This window comes from Biomphalaria glabrata, chromosome 5 (assembly GCF_947242115.1).
Source record: "Biomphalaria glabrata chromosome 5, xgBioGlab47.1, whole genome shotgun sequence".
NCBI lineage: Eukaryota > Metazoa > Mollusca > Gastropoda > Planorbidae > Biomphalaria > Biomphalaria glabrata.
This window is the reverse complement of record NC_074715.1, coordinates 54,788,733-54,809,150: the sequence shown is the minus strand read 5'-3', so window position 1 is coordinate 54,809,150 and position 20,418 is coordinate 54,788,733.

Genomic DNA, 20,418 nt, shown 5'->3' with positions numbered 1-20,418 from the left:
GTGTAGTTGACCAACAACACAAACAAGAACCATACAACACCTGTTTTAACAAGTGTAGAGATGTAGTCGAACGATGATGAACTATTCAACATGTATTTATTATGATAAAGGGCCACAGTAGAAGTCTCTGTCACTAAACACGTCGTTACCCTGGAATATTCTATCGCTAACTGATTTTCCGGTCTCTAACCCAACATATCCCAAACGTCACTAGTCCCGTTCAATATGCGTCTACTATGGTGCGTCGCTAAATAACTAAAATAACTAACCTATATAAATAAGGTGTCTAACAGATTCCTCCCCCCCTTGAAAAAAAAATATGTCAATATTTTTCCACTACTGTCAAGTCTTACAAGGGCATTTTCAATTTAAGGGGAAGACCACAAACATAAAATCTTGACATCTTCATCTTGACATCTTCATCTTGACAGTTCCTCATATTCAATGTTCATAACAGTTCATAACATTCCAAAATCATCTTCATTGGTACACCGTTCATCATGGAGGAAAATGTGGCATCTTATGGGCATGTCCTACACATCTCAAATGTTCTTCACTGGCAGTAATCTGATAAAATACAATATTTCAAAAAACAATTACAAACTTTATTTACACATTCAATACATTTTTTCTTACCACCCTTTTATACGCTTTTGTCCATTTTTCTTTTATACTCACCCTTTTCCATAGAACTAACTTTCGTCAATGATATATGAAATGATTCACACAAAAAAAAATATATCCATACTTACTTTTAAATGCTTAACATCAAATTTACTTATCTCCCTTTTTCATAACATATAAATGGTGTCAATATATTAACATATATTACATACTCAATATAATCATAGTTTATTTACAAAAGTATTTCATTTCAATGTCATTCTAGACAATAGATCAGCTACAATATTCACAGATCCACTAATAGCTTTCACTTCAAATTTGTACTCCTGTAGTGCTAAGAACCATCTATAAACACGACTGTTTTTCATGCTCTTTTGCTGTATATACTGAATAGGTTTATGATCAGTTAATAAAATGAATTTCCTTCCTATTAAATAGCTCTCTAGCTTAGTAATTACCCATATTACAGCTAAGGCTTCTCTTTCAATGACACTATATTTTTTCTCTGCCTCTGACAATTTTCTGCTTACATATAATATAGGATGTAAGTTATCATAGTTCTGCATTAAACAACCACCAATAGCATTACCAGATGCATCAGTTGTGACATAAAATATTTTGTCTTTATCAGGTAGTCTTAATATTAGTTCATGACTAAAAACATCTTTAATTCTGTCAATAGCTTTCACACATTCCTCATTACAAACTACTTTTTGAGGTTTTCCTTTTTTAAGTAAGTCATTTAATGGATTCACTATTTCTGCTAAGTTCTTTATGAATTTTCTGTAATAATTTACTATTCCCAATATGCTTTTAATTTGTCTTTTTGTTGTAGGTATTTCAATATTAAGTACTTTCTTTATGTTATCTTCAATAGGGCTAATCATGTTGTTATTTACTTTATGTCCTAAGAAAATTATTTCCTCCAATCCTATTTCTACTTTTTCTGCTTGAATTGTAAGTCCACTTTCTTTTATTATTTTGAACACTTCTTTTACATCTATCAAATGTTCCTCCCAACTATTATTAAAAATACATATGTCATCCAAATAGCAAATAACATTTTCTTTGTTTCCAATTATCATGTTCATCATTCTATTAAATGTGGCAGGTGCATTTACTAATCCAAAACTCATATAATTCCATTGAAAAATACCATATGGTGTTACAAATGCTGTGTAAGGTTTTGCATTTTCTGTTAAAGGTATTTGCCAATAACCTTTAGTTAAATCCAATTTAGTAAAAAATTTTGCTCCATTTAATTTATGTAAAATATCCTCTATATTTGGCATTGGATATGGGTCAAATTCTGTGATGTTGTTAAGTTTCCTATAATCAATACATAACCTTATATCTCCATTCTTCTTTTTGGCTATCACAATTGGTGAAGCATAAGGAGATGTTGATGGCTCAATTATACCTGATTCTAGTAAATTGTCTATTTCTTTCTTTACTTTGTCTTGTAAATGTAACGGTATTCTATATGGCTTAAGCTTGATAGGTTTTGTGTCTGTTACTTTAATGTCATGTTTAATAATATTTGTTTTTCCTGGTATGCTGGAAAAAATTTCTTTGTATTCCTGTATTATTTTAGTTATGTCTTTTGACTTTTCCTTAGTTAGATTATTAAGATTAATCTTTTGCCAAGTTTGATTCTCTTTTGTTTCTATTACAGGTATTTCCTTAATATCATTTTCATTGTGATTTTCATTTGTTATTATCATCAAGCATTCTTCTCTTTCTGAAAATTTATTTTCTATTTCCTCCTGAATGTTTTGTATTAACTCATCTTCTCTATCATGATACAGTTTCAAATTATTTATGTGATATGTTTTAATTTTCCCATTTATTTCAATTTGATAATTCACATCATTAATTTGTTTTATCACCTTAAATGGACCTTTCCATTGTTTACCAATTTTATTTTTCAGGTCATTTATCAATATTAATACATTGTTTCCTACTTCTAGTGTTTTCAATTGTCTTTTCTTATTTATATTCTCATGAGCACTTTGTTTGTACTTCTTATTGTTGTTATATGCTTGAGTCCATATTTCTTTCAATTCTGTTGTGATTGTTGTTTCACTGTCATTATTTAATTTATTCTCATTGCCTATTAGATTTTCTTTAAAAACATCTAATTCATCTCTGGGTTTTCTTCCATGTATTATTTCATATGGTGAAAATTGTGTTGCTTCATGGATGTTGTTTCTATGAGCAAATAGTACATAGTTAATGTAATGATCCCACTTGTTCTGATTATTCTGAATTATCTTTGTTAGTGATCTTTTTAATGATCCACCATATCGTTCACATAAACCGTTACTCTCCGGGTGGTAAACCGAAGAGTATATGTGTTGTATATTGTATTGTTTAGTCCATTTCTTAAATTGTTCTGACTTAAACTGAGATCCCTGATCACTCAATATAATTTTAGGTATACCATGTCTTGTAATTACTTTTTGAGTTATGGCATTAATGATATTTTCTGCACTTGTATTTGATAATGGGATTGCCTCTGGGTATCTACTAAACATGTCTATTACTGTTAGAATGTATTTGTTATTATTTTCAGTTTGAATTAAAGGACCTATTAAATCAATAGATACTTTCTGAAATGGTGCTGTAGGTTCATCCATTTCTTGAATAGGTGCTTTATTCACTAGACTTTTGTTCGATCTCTTTTGACATATGTCACATGAGTTTATGTATTTGTTGATTGTTGCTTTCATTTTGGGCCAAAATACTTGTTTTGACAAATTCCTATAACATTTCTTTACTCCCCTATGTGCTGCTAAATTATTATCATGTGTCATGATTAAAACATCTTTCCAATATTTCTGTGGTAAGACAAGTTGTTTTATTTTCTTATTATCATTACTTGTTTGTCTAAACAATATTTTATTCTCTATGCAAAATTTCTCCATTGGATTATTATTGTTTTTATCTAATATTCTTGAATAAATTTTCCCAATAATATTGTCATTCATTTGTTCTAATGCAAATGTGGGTGTTGTTTCTTTTTCACTTTGAGATATTTGTGTTTCAAGACTATTTTGTGTTTCATTTTCTATCTCTCTTTCCTTAACATCTGTATTTTCTATTTGTATTACATTACTGGTTTCTTTTTCTTCATCCTTACTTATTACATTTATTGTATTTTCCTGTTTCTCATCTTTTTTATCCATTGATCTTGTTATTATCATACTTGTTATATTTTGTGTTTCTATGTTTTCATGATTTTGTCTTATGTTTTTGTATTTGTTTTGCCAGTCTTCTAATTCTTTTCTTGAACATTCTTTAACTCCTTTTATGTTTCCTACTAACATATCATATCTCATTTCTGGTATTGCAATGCCATCACAATAACCAGTGAAAAATGGGGTTTCAATGTATACCCTTATAGCTTTAAATTCCCTTACAGTGCCATCTGCTAATTCTACTTTCCTAGTAAACCCTTTATACCAATGAGGTTTGACAAATTTAGTTTTTACTGCCAAGGTGTTACAACCTGAATCCCTGATTAATTCCACCGGAATTCTATCTACAAACCCTGGGTACACTGCAAAATTGTTCCTATTTCCTTCCATGAAATATATCCTATCTGTACCTTTATTTTTGTATTCCCTACTGTAACTCCTATTTCTATAATTTCCCCTGTCATTCCTATCTCTACTCCTATATCTACTGTTATTTTGTTCATTGTATCTATTTCTACTTCCAGACCTACTATTCCCTCTTCTACAGTTAGCTGCTATATGACCTTTTCCTTGACATTTAAAACAGATTATTTCACTATATTTTCTATTTCCACTATTTGATCTGTTTCTATTTCTACTTCTATCAACATTTTCTTTGGTGTATCCTATTAAATCTACTTTGCTCTTATCCCTATCAGAAAATGGTTTATTTGGATAGGCATTTTTGTATACTCTCATTATCTCTGTTATTTCATCTATAGTTTTTGGGTTTCTTTCTCTAATAAAAGATTGTAATTGAGGATCACATTTATTTACAAAGTTGTCCACTAGAATAAAATTTTTTAATCCTTCATAAGAGTTATTCACTTTTTCTAATTTTACCCACTTATTGAAAAAATCCTTTTCCATATTAATGGTAGTTTGGGGTTCTATTTCTAATGATGGTATATTGTCAAAGTATTTCTTTCTAAAAGTTGTAGCATTATGACCATATGCATTCAATAATTCTCTTTTTAAAACTTGATAGCTATCATCAATATGATGGTCATGATTTTGGCATATTGTTAGAGCTTGACCATGAACAAAGTCTATCAGTATTTCAGACCATTCTTCTTCAGGCATATTAAATGTAGACATTTTTGCCTCATATCTTTTCAGGAAATCACCAATGTCATCCTTCTGTTCATCAAAACTTTGTATTTTTCTCCAGCTAACGAGACACTGATGACGGCCCCCTTGTGGAACGGCGTGACGGACTTTTTGGACATTCGCAACTATAAATTTCAATATTGTAAAAGGAAAGTTTCCCTTTCAGACCTTGCGATCTATGGGGCAGATGATGTTAAGGTCATCTGTTTCTATGGCCAACTTTTAACGAGCAGGGTGTCATGTGGCCAGCACAACGACCAACCGCCTTTACTTTCCCAAATTAAGTCAGGTCACCATTAGATTTGGGTGGACCGAAATTCAAAATCCCAGTCTTCACAAAGCCGAGCGCTTAACCAATATGCCACCGCGCCCCCCTCCCCAGTACAAATTTGTTAATTTTTTTTTGTTATTGATTCATGTATTTTCTTCGCCAAAGAATAATTGTGCTAAAGTTTCAACTTGATCCAAGAATGGGAATGGGAGAAATGACGTGTTCAAACTTTTTACCAGACAGACAAGATTTGGTATACGCTTTGTAAAAAAACAGGTCTATTGTGTAAGTGATGTGGAATTTTTTTTTAAGTTTCGGACACTTCTTTCGAAATGAAGATCATTCATTCCAGGCCAAACCTCATGCGTGACGTCGGGGGATGACGTCATTGACGACGAGCATTGAAGTGCATATCGCTCGAACAGGCGGCCACCAGGGGCGTAGCTAGGAATTTTTCATCGTTGGGGGGCCCAGGGCTTGACCTCTTTTGAGGCCTCCGCATTTTGCGTAATATTTTTTTTTTATATAAAAAAAACACACTAATTTGGTTGCCCTCCAAATTGGGGGGGGGGGGGGTCGTGGGAATTTTCAAATACTCCCCCTCCCCTTCCCCAATTGTTTTTACAAAGCTTATATCAACTCTGTCTGTCTAGTCAAAAAGTTTGTAGTTTTTTTTTTTCTAAAAGTATTTTTTTTTTAATTTTCTTGTTCATATATTATTTTTTAAGCGATGGGAATTTCAAGTCACTGTCCACTGAAAGAAAACCTAGATAAAAGTCAGCGCTATTGTGTCTCTAGTGCAATGTTTCCCAAACTTTTTCCTTAAAGGAACACTTCGCACGTTCTGAGTATTTAGCGAAACTTTTCGCTTATTTTTTTTTCACTTGGTAGCCTTAATATGGATTGTGTATGTGTGTGTGTTTATATTGTTACGATCTTCTCTATCAGGCCTTTTGCAAACACTGCCAACAACACAACACATCTAAAACAACTTGACTACAAAAGCTTCAATAAACAAAGTGGCGGTTTAATGACAAATTACATCAACAACAGCCAATAAACACAATTGGCTACACTAACTGAAATGCTTTTCTTCACAACAGAACTGCCTAACTAATCCCTACAAGTCTCTCTAGCTCGCACAGCTACATCTTAGAGGACTCTCAAGGTACTGCACAGTCTTTCTCTTGCTGTCTTGGACTCAACTGTCTTTCTTTACACACGAGTCTCTCCCCCGTAAAGGCTATCTGTCACATGACCTCAGCACAGGTCATACTTGCGTGCACTAGCCCTTGACCTGTGTGATTGGCATGAGCAATGTATGTCAGTAGGCCGCACACACATTAACCCTTTCAGTCCGCCACTAAAGTTACTACAATATGGTGACGGTGGGAAGAGTTTAGCGGTTGTCCCTAATTAACATGCGTAACTAGATTAACACATGTATTTGATAAGGACGTAATTATATTTTTGAGAAACGTCTGTAATTCATAAGATAAAATAAGAAGTATTCTTATAGCAACCCAATTCATTATAGTAGAAGTAAATAAGAGATTGTTACGTAAGACTTTGGTCCTTTTTTATAAGATGTCCGGCTAGATTAGGGTCACTTTATACATGCAAGCCCAAGGAGCACAGAAAGAAGGACAAAGCCTTCAAAAGGAGGACAATGAAAATAAAACTTAAAAAAAAAAAGTTTTGCAACTTAGTTAATGAAACGTGTCATTCAATCTTAAATTGCAAAACAACTCATAGGTAGCCTACCCATTTCAGACCTTGCTATTGATAGGGAGGGGTAGATGACGTTAAAGCTCATCTATTTCAATGGCCGACTGTTTCAACGAGGGTTTTATATGACCAATACAACGGTCAACCGCCTTTACCTTCCCCAACTAATGTTAAGCACCCATTAGAGTTGGGTGGACTCAGCAGGGGTGTCCTAGGAATCCACGTAGAATGCAATTTTTTCTGTTCTCTAAATGATTTGTGTAGTTCTGGTCACACACATGATTATATTTCACACCTATCTCCCATTCAATTCATCATTTGAGAGTGAGTTTATGTGATTAAAGCAGAAGATATAAAGCAGTGGTTCCCAAACTTTTTTGTCTCGTAGACCCCTTGCCATTTTTTTCTGGTTTTCGGTAGATCCATTGCTTAACTTGCAAATTTTTTGCAAATTCATAAACATTTTTTAAAAATAATTTCTAAATGTTGTTAGTTGAAGAGTGAAAATTGTAAAACTACATATGAAGTCATATAGAACTATTGCTGGCTGCCTGGTCGTGCGGTTTGCGCGCTGGACTGTCGATCAAGATTTATCGATGGTCCAGGGTTCAAACCCTGCCCACTCCCATCCCTCGTCTTCCTGCGGTAGGTTTGGACTAGGAAGTAATTATCTTCAACTCTCAAGAAACATCCGAAACATATAAAACAAACATTTATATTGAAATTTAAACCAATTAAAATAACAATTTATATGTATTGCTGGAATCACTAAACACACTGGAAATGTTTTTTTTTAAGGCTTATCCTCCGTTGCTATGAATATAATGTTTCATATAGGAATTTGTTGTTCTATGAAGTAGTCCTTCCAACATTATATATTAATTAGTTAATTTTCTTTAAATATCATTGAAAAAGGTTTCGCAAAGAGCAGTTTCTTATGTATTTCTTGATTTTCACGTGTGGCACAAATATTGAATCTGCGGAACTGTTTTCATTAACCTTGGTTTGCTACCCACCTAGCAGACGGAAAACAGAACTCAAACCTTTGCTGCCTTGCAGCTATACCCAAACGTGGGAAAGGTTTTGTGGGTCACCCTGTGGAAAAATAAGGAGACGGCGTAGGCGACCATTAGGCAGTTTGTAGCACACAGCGCTAAACTATATCTAACCTCTTAATGTTGATCCCAAGCTGTATAGGCCTACCAGTGGTTTGGTTTGTTTCAATCAGGTTTTTCGTAATAGTGGCTAGCCCTAATCACACTGCACACGTGAGTCGGTATGACTTCCCCCTCCCCTGCATTTTGATAAAATAATTGATGGGGTATTACCGCAATTGGGGGGAGGGGGGGTTCTTGTAGTCTCCTTTGTTCAAATGTTCAGTGTGTTCACGTGTTATTAGTGTGTTGGGAGTCTTCTGTTAGTTTTTTTTTTTTCTCTTCTTGTTCATGTTAATAAAATGGAATTGTATCTTAAACATTTTTGGTTGTAATGGGGTTGTTCCGAATCTCGATCTACTTTTCAAAAAGTCACGCTGTGGCGTGTTTACAGAGGCTAGGCCTTGTTATTTCCATTACTTTTCAACTGCTAATTTCATAATATATAACATGCTAAAGTCAACTGAATAAATGTATGAATAGTTCAATTATTTTAAGCGTATTAAAGAAGGAACAACTGCTGCTACAATTAGTTTTTTTTTTTGTGGTATATCTCAATGTCACTTTACCATTGAGATGTAGGCAGTATAAGCCAACTAGCCTCTGTCAAAAGTACTGATGCAACAAACGATAGCATATTTGGTCTAAACCCAGTTAATCTATTTGAATGGAAGTTCTTTTTTTTTTATATTTTATTTATTTAATTTTTTTGTGAAATCTATATCCAATAAATCCAGAAATACGATGTTTACAAACGATCTTGCAAGATAAAAAAAAAAGGCTGGTTGTAAACTACACACACACACACACAAAACACACACATATATATATATATTCGCGCGTGTGTGTGTGTTTTTCCGGTCCTATCCCCTTTTTTTTTATAAACTTCAGCTATTAGTTCAACTTATGTATTTCATATACCGATAGTTCCTGATATATTATGCATATCAATGACATAATAAGAATTATTAAAATGTGTGTTGTATAGGCCTACATGTATTAGGCCCTATTATGTTTTTTTAAGAAATTCAGTAAGTTACTTTATACGAAATGTTACAGCAAAGTTTAAAAAATGCGTAGACGAAATAGATCTAAAGACATTGTAGGCCTACTTGGCAAGTAACAATGAAAGGATGGGGTAAGACAAATTTGGCCTGTGTTGTAGTCGATCTATAATTATCCTTGACCTTCAGATGTGCTATTTATTCGCTAGACAATCAACCCTATTATGCACAAGGAGACGGCAGTCTTTTCATCATTACAGCAACTAGTCGACATATCGAGACACCGACTACACGATAGACTACTAGGCCTATCTGACCAATCCAACACAAACTAATGGTCAACTCTCCACCGTTTAGCGATCTAGCCTGTTTATTTTAAGGCAGAAAGGGATGGGTGTGGGTGAAAGTGTTACTGTTTTTTTTTTCTAGGTTTGATCACCTGAATGCTCTGAGCATATAGCTTTAGTAATGTCAGTGTATGACCTATATGACCTATAGACCAACGCTTCCGAACCATCTGTCAATTGTTTAACTATCTTTTTAAGTGAAATTATAAAAAGATGTATATCTTAGATTTTCCTATTATTAAAATATTAACAAATTATAGTTTGGCGCTAATTAATTAATTAAAAATTAAAACCACTAAATATTGTCATAAAACGCTTCATATTCCCACTATAAACAAACAAAAACTAAGTACGGGGTGAGATGTAAACACAACCACGACGTGACTAGGAAGAAACACCCCATTAGATCATAAGTGATACTATGGTCTATCATCATTATCATCTTTCCTTTGCGTTCCTCATGGAACCTAGGGCCTCAGTAAAAGCACACCACATCCACGGTCTCTTGCTAGTTTTTTAATGGCTTCCCAGCTCTTCCCGGTCCTCTCGGCTTCATCTAGTAGCCTACACTGCGTCGCCACGTCTTTTTTGGTCTCCCTCTACGTCTTATGCCTTGGGGGTTCCACTCTTAAAGCCTGTCTAGCTCTGTTGTTGGTATCTTTTGTAAGGGTGTGACCAATCCATCTCCACTTTATTTCTAAGATCTGCATATCTTAATTTCTCTGTCAACCAATCTCACACAGGTGTTTTTTTTAATTTTGTCGTACAGGTATATTTTTAAGATATTTCTCAGACATCTGTTGATGAAGATCTGTAATTATTTTTTTTGTTGATGCTTCAGTTGTTCCCCAAACATGGTCTATAGACTATACTACTCTATACCATATATACGCATTTTGTGTTTTCCAAACACTGTCAAAGCCTGTTACCGTTTGTTCAGAAGAGTGGTCATTCCGACGTGACAACTAGCTATTGATCTGCACTGTCCACAGGTTGTGACGTTGCAGGTCAGTGTTGAGGCTTTTTATAACGAATGGCCTCGGTCATTCTCGAAGTTGAGAGAAGTAAAAAAGTATATAACAAGTTCTAGGACACAGAGCAGGTTAACTTCACTTGCTGTTCTATCCATGAGCGATGTTCTGTTGTCACAGATAAATAAATAAAATACTGTAGACATTAATTATAACAATAATACTAACAGAGACTTTGTGTTTATACAAGTAGACATAGAAGACTTTCCTTTTTTTTTTTATTTCGTAATATCCTTTCCAGTACTTTCTCACAAAAACATTCACAACAAACATTGACGTAATATAAACATATTAGCACAAGCGAAAAACAGCAAACGTTTAGAAATAGATTCACTGGTTTCTGAATTATTTCATTAGAAGACCAAAAGAAAAAAAAGTAAATAAATGTTAGATTGATCTAATATTAATTGATAGACATTAAAATAAACATCGCTAATTATCAATGTAAACTAGTTTTAATTAACTAGATTGGTTAGATTTATTATTACACACAAGATAGATGGCTGCTCGGTCGTGTTCTATGCGCTCCACACTGTCGTCTAGACTAGCGGTTCTCAACCTTTTAAGCTCGGTGACCCCTTTTTTACAATTCCTCACTTTGCCGCGACCCCTCCCCCCTTACACACACACAGCAATAGAAGAGTAGACAATAACAATCCATATTTTCGATGGTCTTAGGCGACCCCTGGCAAGTCGTCAATCGACCCCCAAAGGGGTCGCGATCCACAGGTTGAGAACCCCTGGTCTAGACGATCTTGGTCTCGAATCCTGACACCACCAATCCCCCAGCCGTCACGCGTGAGACCATGACCTCCGTGACTCCATATCGAAGGTGCGGGGAGACAGAATTCCAGTAGTGAAGTTTCAACTTGATCAGAAAATAGGTGCTGGAGTAATAACGTGTTCAGATTTTTTTCCAGACGGACAGAGTCAATTTAAGTTTTGTAAAAAGCCTCTCCACTAGTACAGTATGTCAGGAGAGAGGGGTGTAAGATGTGAGACTGTGTGCAAGTTGTTTTTTATTGTGAGACATGAGGATTGTGTTGTTAACATTTTTTTTATTCAGGGGAGACTATGTGTGTTGGGCCAGAAGTTCGAGTGCTAAGCTGGTCTTTGTTAGGAGCGGGATTCTGTTTGTTTATAAAGAAGTGGTTCTCAAACTGGGTTTTTTTTTTTTTTTTGTTAGGAGCGGGATTCTGTTTGTTTATAAAGAAGTGGTTCTCAAACTGGTTTTTTTTTTGTTAGGAGCGGGATTATGTTTGTTTATAAAGAAGTGGTTCTCAAACTGTGGTCCACATACGACCGTGGGGAGGTCCGAAAAAAAAAAAAAAGAAAATAGTTTACAATTAAAATAATTTCTTCGCTGATAGCCAGTTAATTCGATCGGATAATTCGAATAATAATCGACTCGCCCATCTCTATTGTTTATTGTCTTTTACGAACTATTTTATGACGACCTAGGCAACAGATTTGAAGACACTCTTCACCTGATATACCCTAGTGGACTCTACTGAACTCTTTAGCGCGTAGACAAACTCTAGATCCCAATAACAGATTGTAGTGTAACTGAGTTGATTTTCTGCGTGCGTCCAGCGTGTCTGAAGGTCATGGCCATTGTGTATGTGTGTATAGACTGCATCAGTGGTATGCTAAACGTGCTGGTGTCATTCACTGTTTACTGTAGTCTAATTTTGTCGAATAAAGCCATGTTATTGGTATTCTAGTCGTTATCATTTCATTACACAGATCAATCCATACTAATGCAGGAGCAGCTAATTGAGATATCAACACACACACACAATAAAAACACACACACAAAAAGAGGAACTTACAACCAATGTTTGAACAATGATATGAAAGATTCTGGTTTCAAAAATAATTCCAATTTTATACCCTGCATTATGGATCATTGTACAAAGTTGTTGGCTGATTTCCCGTCTTTTATTTGGATACATTGCCGCCAAGAATCTCATGACATTAAAAAAAAAAAGGACTTGAAATTTGCGGTTGCTATTTATAAAAACATTGACCCGGACACAAATACACTCCTAAAATCTCGTGACAGTTATCCAAGTATTTATTTTAAAACTTACTTTTAACAAAAGTTACAATTTCATAAATCAATCCTTCCCCTTTACTTTTTTTTCTACATTTTAAAAATTATCTACTATGTAGTTCTGTAGCTTTGTCACTTTGAGATTCGAGGGCAAATTTTGATTATTCAAAGGAGTCCCCGGATCAAAAAAGTTTGAGAACCTCTGTTATAGAGTATGAAAGGGATATTATTTTTTCTCTTTTATTTAGTTTGTTACCGGTAATGATAAGTTCTGTTGACAAATTGTTATACTTTAAAATATTATTACATAAATTGCAATATTAGCCTAGGCGCCCGAGTACTATATGTGTATGGGTGTATTTACTATCTTGTTATCGGTTTTAATGAGATAGGCTTACTTGTATATGTGAATCGGCTGATCTGTAACTAAATCTAAGTTTGTACTCCATTGGGGAGTGTGGATATAGTCGTCGTTCACATTCAAGCAATCTAGAATGGTCAACCCATGTACCATCTCTTTCACATTTATATGTACTAACCGCTATCAGAATCCTACTCTTTATCCAGTGTGTTGTTGCATTCACCCACACAAAGCCATTTGTCTACACAATACACTCAGCCCATCCGCATCTTTACACACGCTTTAAGGACCAGCACCCGAATTGCTCTTTCTTTTTAAAAGATGAAACGAAGTTAAAATAAAAACATTTGTAATACATGAAATGTCATTTGGCTTGGTTAATAACAAAACATGGATTGATATACATGGCTCCTTCTGTCTCGTAAGACAATGGATGCGCCCAGATGAGTCACTGGCTTTGGTTACGTCTTGAGACGTGGCAGAATCTGGAGTGGCTGATCAAGCCAATTCTGGATCGGCAGAGTTTGCCACAGTTCGAGCATTTATATTCATCTGTCCTAGGGCTCACTGACAGGGCAGCTTTCTTTTTCTTTCTCTTGACCGATGCAGCTTCATTTCTTGTGCATTCAGCAAAGTTCGTACCAGCACGTACACTCTGTTTCCATGCTGTCCGGTCTTGGGCTATCTCTTCTCACATACTTTGGTCGATGCCCATGGCTCTCATGTCTCGCTTGCAGACATCTCTGTAAGTTAGTCTTGGGCTATCTCTTCCCACATACTTTGGTCGATGCCCATGGCTCTCATGTCTCGCTTGCAGACATCTCTGTAAGTTAGTCTTGGGCTATCTCCTCCCACATACTTTGGTCGATGCCCATGGCTCTCATGTATCGCTTGCAGACATCTCTGTAAGTTAGTCTTGGGCTATCTCTTCCCACATACTTTGGTCGATGCCCATGGCTCTCATGTATCGCTTGCAGACATCTCTGTAAGTTAGTCTTGGGCTATCTCTTCCCACATACTTTGGTCGATGCCCATGGCTCTCATGTCTCGCTGGCAGACATCTCTGTAAGTTAGTCTTGGGCTATCTCCTCCCACATACTTTGGTCGATGCCCATGGCTCTCATGTCTCGCTTGCAGACATCTCTGTAAGTTAGTCTTGGGCTATCTCCTCCCACATACTTTGGTCGATGCCCGTGGCTCTCATGTCTCGCTTGCAGACATCTCTGTAAGTTAGTCTTGGGCTATCTCTTCCCACATACTTTGGTCGATGCCCATGGCTCTCATGTCTCGCTTGCAGACATCTCTGTAAGTTAGTCTTGGGCTATCTCTTCCCACATACTTTGGTCGATGCCCATGGCTCTTATGTCTCGCTTGCAGACATCTCTGTAAGTTAGTCTTGGGCTATCTCTTCCCACATACTTTGGTCAATGCCCATGGCTCTCATGTCTCGCTTGCAGACATCTCTGTAAGTTAGTCTTGGGCTATCTCTTCCCACATACTTTGGTCGATGCCCATGGCTCTCATGTCTCGCTTGCAGACATCTCTGTAAGTTAGTCTTGGGCTATCTCTTCCCACATACTTTGGTCGATGCCCGTGGCTCTCATGTCTCGCTTGCAGACATCTCTGTAAGTTAGTCTTGGGCTATCTCTTCCCACATACTTTGGTCGATGACCATGGCTCTCATGTCTCGCTTGCAGACATCTCTGTAAGTTAGTCTTGGGCGGCCTTTGGGTCTGGCTCCCTCTGCTAGCTCAGCGTACAGGATGTCTTTAGGGATTTTTCCATCTGGCATGCGAGTGGATCTGGCATGGATTGATAACTATACAAAAATATTACGTTTTTTTTTCTTCACTTGAAAAAGAAAATGACTTGCTCCACCTCCCCCATTTATTCAAGAGCTCGCACCCCCTATCGCGAAATAACTATAATTTACAGTGAAATCACAGATTTAATTACAAAATAATATTTGGACCGTTAAATTGAAGCATTTAACAAATAACCCTTATATTTTAATGTTTCCAGTGATATATAAATAAAATATAAATACAATTTTTAAGTAAATAATTTTATGATAAGTCAAATTTTCGAGAAATTCCGGCTGTCATCCAATGGTCTGTAAAGAGAAAGTAACAATGTTAAATTAGTCTAGTTCTTGAAATATTGATAGTAAAATTACGTTTATTTTATAGTTAAGTTGTTTTCAGTTCGTTTACATCGGTTATAAACTGAACAGCTTGCCAGTAGAGATCACAATAAAATAAGAAGACGTGTATTTCTATTGTAGACTGTGTGACATAGAAGTAGTCATACAAACCGCTTAGTTAAGCAGCTAGAGGTCATTCTTAATATGCACCAGGAAATTGTTTTTTCGAAGGATTTAAAATTTGAGTCGAATAATTGAAAAAAACTGTCAGCCTGTGTGTATTACGTAATTTGTATAGAAGAGATAGAGAATCACGTGGCTAAATATTGCTTGTTAACGATTGGCGAATAAGGTCCATTCCTTTAACTGAGCGCCCTAAGTTAGTTTGGAAACATTCTCATACACATGTATTCCCTTTGCCCATTCCATTATTCTATAAATGAGATTGGACCCTAGTGCACTAAGCATGTTATAACATTAAAAACGCGCAATGCAAAATTTTTTGTGAAGGTCTTTATAGAATAGTAATAGACATATTAAACAGTAATGAGGGACGAGTCGATTATTTTTGAAGTTATCCTATTGTATAAACTGGCTTTTAGAGAAGAATTTATTTTAATTGTATAGTTTTCATCTTTGTGTGGAACTTCCTTCGTCACGTGGAACCTTGAGATCCCGGGAATACAGTATGAAAAACACTGAGTTAAGTGCTATGTGAAATAACAATGCTTGACTAGTCACCTTTTTCCAAGTTTAATGTACAGCAACACAGCTAGTTTCTAAATGCTAGCCACGCGAGCGAAACTCGTGCACTAAAATCCTAGCCTATAGCACATAATAATAAAAACACGACCCAAAATACACGTGTCGACATGGCGACTTGAAACATTTGACCGTATAGGATCATCACACACATGCGCATAAACACAAATACACACACACACACACAGATACGAACAAATGAAATTATTTCTTATGAACAAAATCATGTTTTGGTTCTATGATGAACTAAGAGAGGCAGAACAAAAATTGATAATTGAAGAGACCAAGCAGTACACGTGCCCTAGACTGTTGAACCGCTGGGATACAACACATGATCTGTCGACCATCTTTCTCCATTCCTCTCTATCTTTTGCCTTGGCTAGAATCTTTTTCAATTACAGGCCCGTCCATTCATTTACGTTGTCTTCCCAGAGTCCCATCGCTTTCTCTATCTGCCTTTTTCCTTTTTTTCTGGTACTCTTTAATAAAGGAAGGTCTTTGCAAAAAATGGGACCTTGTGATATGGCCATAAAGTTTAGCTTGAGTTGTTTTTTTTACAGTTGTAAGCAGGTTATCTTGGGGCCCAATCGCCGTTGTGATCCTAATTCTTATCGGTTCTTTTGTGATGCTGTTTTTGTATGAGATGCCTAGGATCCTTGTATATTAAATATTTACTATCTCCATTTCATTGCTAGGATCTTCCTCTCTAGTTCCGCAGTCAGCGTCCAAGATTCACACACATAAGAATGTGGCAGTGACCAGGGAGCGTGTCGGTCTGAATTTTTTTGTTGAGGGCTATGCCTTTGTCTTTTTAAGTTGTTTCGCGTTTTTCAGATGCAGCTGCCATTTTTCTCCACATTCCTTCACATTCCCATATTAACATTCTTATATTCACAATTTCATTTCCACATTCTTATATTCACATTCTCATATTAACATTTTTATCTCCATTTTTTTATCTCTACATTCTTATCTTTGCTTTCTAGTCTTCACTCTACATTCGATGTTTTAGTTTTTAATACATGTAATAAAATGTGATTGAAAAGTTATTAGCTTTTAATTTAATGTATTAACTGAACAAAATAAATAAGTATTTTAAAACATCATTAATAATGCAATGCAATGCAACGCGCACTCTATTCAAACTCTTTCAGCATCTTTTGGGATTCGCGTACGCTACCACACTTTGGAAAAACTGTGTTAGAAGAGACAATTTGCTGGCCGAGTCTAGATGAAACATTGAGGAATGTGTATGACCATTTCAAAAATTGTAACAATTACAAAGTTGTTGTTTTTTTAGGGAGAAGTCGTTGACCTTAATACCCTGTAGACTACAAACGTTATTGTCACGTGATTTAACTTTTATTACACTGTGCTAAACGAGGGAAATAGGGAAGATGATGACATTAACCTAATTCGTGTTGGGGTGGGAAAGTATCACATAACAAGAAAAAAGAGAAAAAATCACTTTAAAAAAAAATAAAGCTTATATTTAGAATAATTGTATCAATTGTTTTGTATTAGTCATGTAATCCAATTTGTAATAGATCTAGATTTTTCTAGACTAATAATAATAATAATTCTAAGCGATTAGAAATATATGTGAGAATTAACGTGTGCAGGCTTTTTACCAGACAGACAGAGTGAGTTGATATAATCTTTAAAAAAAAAAGAGTTGACCTTCCATCTTTTAACAAAGACATCCAAGTGGCTACACATTTTGTTTCAAATAAATTTACTAATATCTAAATCTGCAAGGCAATAAAATATATGTTTGAGAAAATATCTATCAGCATTTAAGAAGGCCTTTTGTGTGTCTATGACATTCGACAAATATAATATAATAATACAATAGATCTATAATTTTCATTTGGGGAAAGTTCTATTTTTAGAGTTTGAACCAAGTTTCTTAAATTTTGTTAACAGAGTATGACGTGGATAAATCAAAAGAGACTCAATCGGATAGGCAATTATCTAATTGTGAACAAGAAGAGGCACTAAAAATGGCATGTGTTAAATGATAAGGGCTTTTGTTTGACTTATTGTTATAAAACTTTTTTTGCTGTTGGTGTACTTGCTGATGGTCTTGGCTACCACACTGACAGCGTGCTTGGCCAACTCACCAGGAAGGAGAAGACGGGCCGCAGTCTGGATCTCAGAGATGTGATGGTGATGTGTTTGTTGTGGTGCGCCAAAGAGGTCATTGAGTTCATGAGGAGATATCATTTTTTATTGCTTCACTCTTACGGTGTCTGTTTAGCTTTGACACGGCCTAGTCCATAACTATATGACAGTCACTGGTACAGTTATATTTGTAAGGTGGTCCATTCGAAGTAAGCCTATTTAAGAACGGAGGCCCCTTTGATTGAAGAACTATTCAAAATAGTGGTGACAACCACAGGTTGGTAGACGTCATTTATTTGTAGGCAGCATGAGTGAAAGAGGTACTTGCAAGACGATTATCAACTTCTTTAATGCATTGGTTCAGCAGTTACCTTCACATTTATATTTAGCTTATTTATGGGCGACATGTAGCTTCTTTAATGCTAAAAAGGAATACAAGACCTAGCTACCCCACCTAAATGTCTTTGAATTACTTCCTAAAACATGGGGTCTATTTTATTTTTAGAATGCACATTTCTTAAATGAAACGAAAAAAAGACATCACAACTAAATTCAATCATTTCTAGTTTATTAGCTTACAGGCCTATTAGTTTATAACAAGTCAAGTTCAATGCCTAGAAACCCATCATTTATTAATGGGAAGCATTATTCAGATTGTCTTTAGAATAATCATCAAAGATTTTAAAACCATATACACACAATACATAATAACCATTTGCAGCACTAATTGACAACAATAACAACTGAATCATAGTACTACAAATAACAAGAAATAAAATGGCTGCCTCTAGAATGATTGTAAGAATCAGGAGAACACAAAAGAGTTCTACTGTCAATGTACAAGTGTTTGAATGTAAAAAAAAAATGGATAAGTAACAATTATGAATAATAATGTAATATAATATCATATACAAAACTGTTTTTTTTAAATGTACTAATCACACAGCAAATTTAAAACTTAGTCAACAGGAAAGGCTTTAGCAAAAAAAAAAAAAAAGTCAAAGAGTGCTACCAAATATAATTTGTACAAAATAAGTATTAAACAGATGTTCACTCATGTTGTTTGGTTTCTTCAGACTTATAAAATGAGAAGCAAGACAAACTAAATGTAAATAAAACAAACCAAAAAGCAAACATAAAAAAAAAATTAATTTGAGGTCCACAGAGGACATTTTTGTCCCCCCCCCCCCTTTTCCCCTAAAATTTTAACAACAGTAGTAGACATGGCAAAAAAAACCACAATTGTTTCATGATTTTCCTATGATTAATGTTTTGTATATTTGAGAGTGCTAAAGTCAAACAAAAGCATAAAATAACATGAACTTTTTTCAATAAGAGGTAGAATCAAGGTGATAGTCCAGCCAGCGAAACCAATGTTTTGATGAAGCAAGTTTTATCCAGCAAAACTTGAGTTTTTCCAATGAATGGAATAGTGACAAAACTATGTGGCCAAATTAAACAATTATAATCTGGACATGTAATACAAATATCACTGGTAAACCTTAAGACCAGTTCCAGACAAACGAAGCAATGTGTGTGTTAAAATAAATAAAAGGATCTATACAAAGAAATAAACACTTACAAATGTATGAAAGAAGAGTCATAAGACACAGAAAAACTGACATAAAAAATTCATTAGTAAAAATCAATAAGATATCGTAATATACAATATTTAACTTTTTTTTTTTCAGGTTATGTAGTAATAAATGTTTCTATGACAAATTTTTTTTTTCAGATTGAGAATAATTCAATTTAGAGATGATGACAATGAAAATTGATCTATTAAAAAAACAAAACAAATTTAAGTCTCAACAAAATTTTTTTTTTTTTGTAGGACCGAATGCTGTGTTTCTAATAACTAGAGGCCCCCCCCCCCCCCCCCCCCCGAATAGAAAACTTAAATCTATTTTTTTCTTTCTGTTCTATCAACATTTTAAAAAGCCTACAAGTTTTTTTTTTGGCCTATGAAAAGTTGGACAGGAAATAAAATCATGCATTGCTTAAGAAAGATGTGGACAAAACTCACAAGGAATGATTTAGATCAGCGCTGCCCAACCTTTTCCAGCCTGAAGGCTGAATTTCTAATACAGGTCATGGGCCACATTTAAAAACAAAATGAAATTTGCCTCTGCAGTTTGATTATGCACTATGAGCAGAAGCTTCAAAAGCCAAACAGCACTGCACCATGGGCCAGATATGGCCTGCAGGCCCTATGCTGGGTATCACTATTTTGGATGCATACATGCTTTTAGGAATGCAAAAATAGACTTGAAAAAATGTGCATCTATTTTTATTCTTGTCTCGGAATGACAATAGTGGTTACCATGTTATAAGATACATAAAAAAACAACTTTTTTAAAAACGTGATATGTTAATTTTAAATTATTTTTGAAATTTTAAAGATTTGATAAAATATTGTCATTAAATAAATAAACTTGAGCTAAACAAATAAATGTAACATTAG